Below are 6,000 nucleotides of genomic sequence, written 5' to 3'. Positions count from 1 at the left end.
TTATTTTCTGGCATGTTTCATGCATGAGTTGTAATGTCAATGAAAAGTAATAGACTTTGATTTCAAAATGTTCAGGGGTATGAGTTGCCCACTTCAGCTTCAGATTTATATGAAGGACAAAAGCTGTTCATGAGTGACAGATTTGGATATGGAGTATTGAATTGGGAGTATTGGATTGGGAGTATTGGATTGGGAGTATTGGATTGGGAGTATTGGATTGGGAGTATTGGATTGGGAGTATTGGATAGGGACTATTGGATAGGGAGTATTGGATAGGGAGTATTGGATAGGGGGTATTGGATAGGGAGTATTGGATTGGGAGTATTAGATTGGTAGTATTGGATAGGGAGTATTGGATTGGGAGTATTGGATAGGGGGTATTGGATAGGGAGTATTGGATTGGGAGTATTGGATTGGGAGTATTGGAGAGGGAGTATTGGATAGTGAGTATTGGATTGGGTGTATTAGATTGGGAGCATTGGATAGGGAGGATTGGATAGGGAGTATTGAATAGGGAGTATTAGATTGGGAGTATTTGATAGGCAGTATTGGATAGGGAGTATTAGATTGGGAGTATTGGATAGGGAGTATTGGATTGGGAGTATTAGATTGGGAGTATTGGATAGGGAGTATTGGAGAGGGAGTATTGGATAGTGAGTATTGGATTGGGAGTATTAGATTGGGAGTATTGGATAGGGAGTATTGGATAGGGAGTATTGAATAGATAGTATTAGATTGGGAGTATTGGATAGGCAGTATTGGATAGGGAGTATTGGATAGGGAGTATTGGATAGGGAGTATTGAATAGATAGTAAATAGATAGTAAGCTGTTCATGAGTGACAGATTTGGATATGGAGTATTCAATTGGGAGTATTGGATTGGGAGTATTGGATTGGGAGTATTGGATTGGGAGTATTGGATAGGCAGTATTGGATAGGGAGTATTGGATTAGGATGGGAATACAATAAAGAGACAGTGAGAGAAATACAGAAACAAAGGCAGTGTCACGACTTGCACCGACATCGGTTCCTCTCCTTGTTCTGGCTGCGTTCGGCAGTCGGCGTCGCCAGTCTTCTAGCCATTGTCGATCCACTTTTCATTTTCCATTTGTTTCGTCTTGTTTTCCTACACACCTGGTTCACATTTCCCTCATTAAGTGTTATGTATTTAACCCTCTGTTCCCCCCATGTCTTTGTGTGGTATTGTTGTTTGTAAGTGCTTGTGCACATGGTTTTGGTCGGGTTTTGTACCCTTGTTGGTTAATTCTTTATGCCATTGGTTATGAAATTAATCTGCTCCGGCTATTACCGAGTTCTGCTCTCCTGCGTCTGACCTCACTGCCACCAGTTACGCACCCCCTTACAGACAGACAGAGACAAAATAGTGTGACATGCAAGAAAACCTGAAAACAGATAGCTTCCCAACATTTCCTAAATTTACCGAACAGAAATATAAACGCAACATACAAACTGTTGGTCCCATATTTCATCACAAATATGTTTTCTCCTTTGCCAAGGTAATCCATCCAACTGACAGATATGTGGCATATCAAGAAGCTTGTTAAACAGCATGATCATTACACAGGTGCACCTTGTGCAGAGACAATAAAAGGCCACTAGAAAATGTGTCACACAACACAATGCCACCGATGTCTCAAGTTTTGAGAATTGCAATTGCAATTTGCTATTGGCATGCTGACTGCAGGAATATCCACCAGAGCTTTTGCCAGAGAATTTAATGTTAATTTCTCTACCATAAGCCATCTCCAACTTCGTTTTAGAGAATTTGACAGTACGTCCAACCGGCCTCACAACCGCAGACCATGTGTAACCAAGCCAGCCCATGACCTCCATATCTGTCTTCTTCACATGCGAGGTCATCTGAGACAAGCCACCCAAACAGCTGATGAAACTGGGTATTTCTGTCTGTAATGCAGCCTTTTAGTGGGGAAAAAAACGCATTCTGATTGCCTGGGCCTGGCTTCCCAGTGGTTGGGCCTGGCCTACCCATGGCTGCGCCCCTGCCCAGTCATGTGAAGCCAATTACCCTCCCAGGCCCACCAATGGCTGCTCCTCTGCCCAGTCATGTGAAATCCATAGATTAGGGCCTAACAAATGTATTTCAAATGAATGATTTCCTTATATAAACTGTAACTCAGTAAAATCGTTGAAATTGTTGCGTGTTGCTTTTATATTTTTGTTTAGTATAATTAAAAACCTTAAAAACATCTAGTTTACAGCTCCAGTGTGAGTCTCCTCTAAAGAGAGATATTGACACATTCATTACAAGTGAACTCAAGTGGCTTATACTGAGTAGAAAACTACCCTTCAGGGAAATCACACTAAAATACTGAGTGACATGTATCTGTGCCAGGGGGATGACAATAGCGTCTTAATTACTTCACAGGTGCAGTACAACTGCAGGTGCAAAACACAAAAGCACCACATTTTAGCGTAATTGACATGTTTACCTTTTAATTAAGATTACCTTTATAATGGCTGTTTAATTATAACCATCAATAACATAACACTTTAAAGACGAGTCACCAATGGCCTTTCATGACTCTATCAGATATTATGACTTGTGAAAATGATTTGTTCTGTTTTGAAAGTAGCTGTACAATGTGTACAATGTGAATAGGATGCCAGTTTGAAGCCTCCTACATGCCACTATGACAATCTGGGACTCAAATGGCCCCCAATCCCCATGGAGGACTCTACTTTTGACCAATGGCACATAGGGAACATGGTGCTATTTGGGAGGCAGTTGGATCACCTCCAGATTATAGGCTATCCAAGAAACTGTAGACATTGTTGCAGCACTCCATCACTCTCACCTACTGCACTGACTGAAATGGGGTGTGTGTGTGAATGTGTCTCTATGTGTCAGTGTAGGCTCCTCAGAAGAGGAAGGGGAGGTCCATCCTACTCAGTGAATTTCAGAAAAATACAAAATAATGAAACATTAACAAAGTTATCCTTTTTGGATGAAACTATACAAAATATATTCACATCACCAAATAACTGATTAAAACACACTGTTTTGTACTGAAGGTCAACAGTAGCTTCAGCGACACTCTGTAGAGTAGCACCATGGTGTAGCCGTAGGACAGCTAGCTCCCGTCCTCCTCTGGGTACATTGACGTCAATACAAAACATATGAGGCTTGTGCTCCTCACTTCCTTGCATAGACTTACATGCTAATTATGATGAATTATTTTCCAACCAATCAAAGCTTTTGCAGCATGGCCGAGAAGATTGTGGACATTTTAAGGCCTTTGTTTTGTCTATGAACACCCACCACATTCATACCCTCTGCCCTCCTCCACTGGCAGGTAATACAAATTATTGCAAATCCTCTGTTGATGACTGGGTTCTTTCTTGCACATTGTTTCTATCAAGTGGTCGTTCAATTGCTCTGCCATTATTATTATTATTATTATTGTATGAGGTATTATTGGTGGGATTACCCCTGTGCTGTGACGTGTGTTTTATATGGTATGTATTCTCTTTTCTCTCCACTGGCTATTTGATAAACAGGCTACACTCTAGGCAGTCTCTTCTGCTGATGTGTGTGGGTCTGGTAGTGGTACTCTCTCTATTATACTCTTTTCCTTTCGGCATGGTTAAAAACTTCTTCTGGCTGGAGGGGCACTATTGAGTAACTTGGATGAAAGGTGCCCAGAGGTGCCCAGAGTAAACGGCCTGCTCCTCAGTCTCAGTTGCTAATATATGCATATTATTATTAGTTTTGGATAGAAAACACTCTGACGTTTCTAAAACTGTTTGAATGATGTCTGTGAGTATAACAGAAGTCATATGGCAGGCAAAAACCTGAGAACAAATCCAAACAGGAAGTGAGAAATCTGAGGTTGGTATATATTCAACCCATTCCCTATTGAAATCCCCTTGGGATATGAATGAACTTCCTAGGGCTTCCACTAGATGTCAACCATCTATAGACATTTGAATGAGGCTTCTACTGTGTTGTGGGACTGAATGAGAGGGGAATGAGCAGAGAGCCAGTTCCAGGTCACACGCATAACGCATGATACCTTCCTGTGTTCCGTTCCTCCTCAAGACACAAAGGAATTCTCCAGTTGGAACTTTATTGAAGATTTATGATAGAAACATCCTAATGAATGATTCTGTACTTAGTTTGAAATGGTTCTTCGACCTCTAATATAACTTTTTGAAGATTCTGTCCGAAAAAATGGTCGACCAGCACCAGCGTTTGGATAGGTGTACCAAACGCGCTAACAAAAGTAGCTACTTGGACATAAATAACGGACATTATCGAACAAATCAAGCATTTATTGTGGACCTGGGGTTCCTGGGAATGCATTCTGATGAAGAACATCAAAGGTAAGGGAATATTTAGCATGTAATTTATGGTTTATGTTGACTACAACATGGCAGCTAATTTGACTTGATTGCTCTGAGCGCAGTCTCAGATTATTGCATGGTTTGCTTTTTCCGTAAAGCTTTTTTGAAATCTGACACAGCGGTTGCATTAAGGACAGGTATATCTATAATTCCATGTGTATAACTTGTATTATCGTCTACGTTTATGATGAGTATTTCTGTTGAATCGATGTGGCTATGCAAAATCACTGGATGTTTTTGGAACTAGCGTCAAAGTAAACTCAGATTTTTAAAATAAAAATATGAACTTTATCAAACAAAACATACATGTATTGTGTAATATGAAGTCCTATGAGTGTCATCTGATGAAGATCATCAAAGGTTAGTGATTAATTTAATCTCTATTTGTGCTTTTTGTGACTCCTCTCTTTGGCTGGGAAAATGGCTGTTTTTATTGTGGTTTGGTGGTGACCTAACATAATCATTTGTGGTGCTTTCGCTGTAAAGCCTATTTGAAATCGGACACTGTGGTGGGATTAACAACAAGACTACCTTTAAAAAGGTATAAGATACATTAATTTTAATTATGATATTTCTGTTGTTTTGAATTTGGCGCCCTGCACTTTCACTGGCTGTTGTCATATCATCCCGTTAACATGATTGCAGCCCAAAGAGGTTTTTAATACCTGCCTGGCGCCCGAACAAAATCTTTATCTTTACCCCTCTCTAAGAAATACTGCTACAAACTGACAAGTTGCCATCTAATCAAAGGATCAGAGAATGAACCTAGTACTACGCATGGGTCATTTAGAAGCTTTGTGAGTTGGTGACACATTTCATTTAGAGAGATTGAAATTGAAAAGTTTTTTATTTTATTCAATTAAACAATACATTCGACAATACAGCATTTTCGGGAATGTAAGAGTTGGCTTTTAGGGGTATGTTGCCCGACGCAAGGGGACATGATGAGAGGGAAAGTACCCTATTTAATGAAGTTGCCAGTTGTTTCAGTTTCTCAAACTGCACACTCCAATGTATTTGTCCTCTTGCTCAGTTGTGCACCGGCGCCTTCCACTCCTCTTTCTATTCTGGTTAGAGCCATTGTGTGCTGTTTTGTGAAGGGAGTAGTACACGGCGTTGTACAAGATCTTCAGTTTCTTGGCAATTCCTCACATGTAATAGCCTTCATTTCTCTGAACAAGAATAGACTGACGAGTTTCAGAAGAAAGGTCTTTGTTTCTGGCCATTTGAGCCTGTAATCGAAACCACAAATGCTGATGCTCCAGATACTCAATTTGTCCAAAGGCCCGTTTTATTGCTTCTTTAATAAGGACAACAGTTTCTGCTGTGCTAACATAATTGTAAAAGTGTTTTCTAATGATCAATTAGCCTTTTAAAATAATACATTTGGATTAGCTAACTCAACGTGCCATTGGAAGACAGGAGTGATGGTGGCTGACAATGGGCCTCTGTATGACTATGTAAATATTCCATAAAAATCTGCAGTTTCCAGCTACAATAGTAATTCACAACATTAACAATATCTACACTGTATTTCTGATCAATTTTAAGTTATTTTAAAGGACAGAAACAAGGACATTTCTAAGTGACCCCAAACTTTTGAAAGATAGTGTA

This window comes from Oncorhynchus clarkii, chromosome 31 (genome assembly GCF_045791955.1).
Source record: "Oncorhynchus clarkii lewisi isolate Uvic-CL-2024 chromosome 31, UVic_Ocla_1.0, whole genome shotgun sequence".
Lineage (NCBI taxonomy): Eukaryota > Metazoa > Chordata > Actinopteri > Salmoniformes > Salmonidae > Oncorhynchus > Oncorhynchus clarkii.
The sequence above is the reverse complement of the archived record's forward strand: the minus strand, read 5'-3'. Positions refer to the sequence as shown.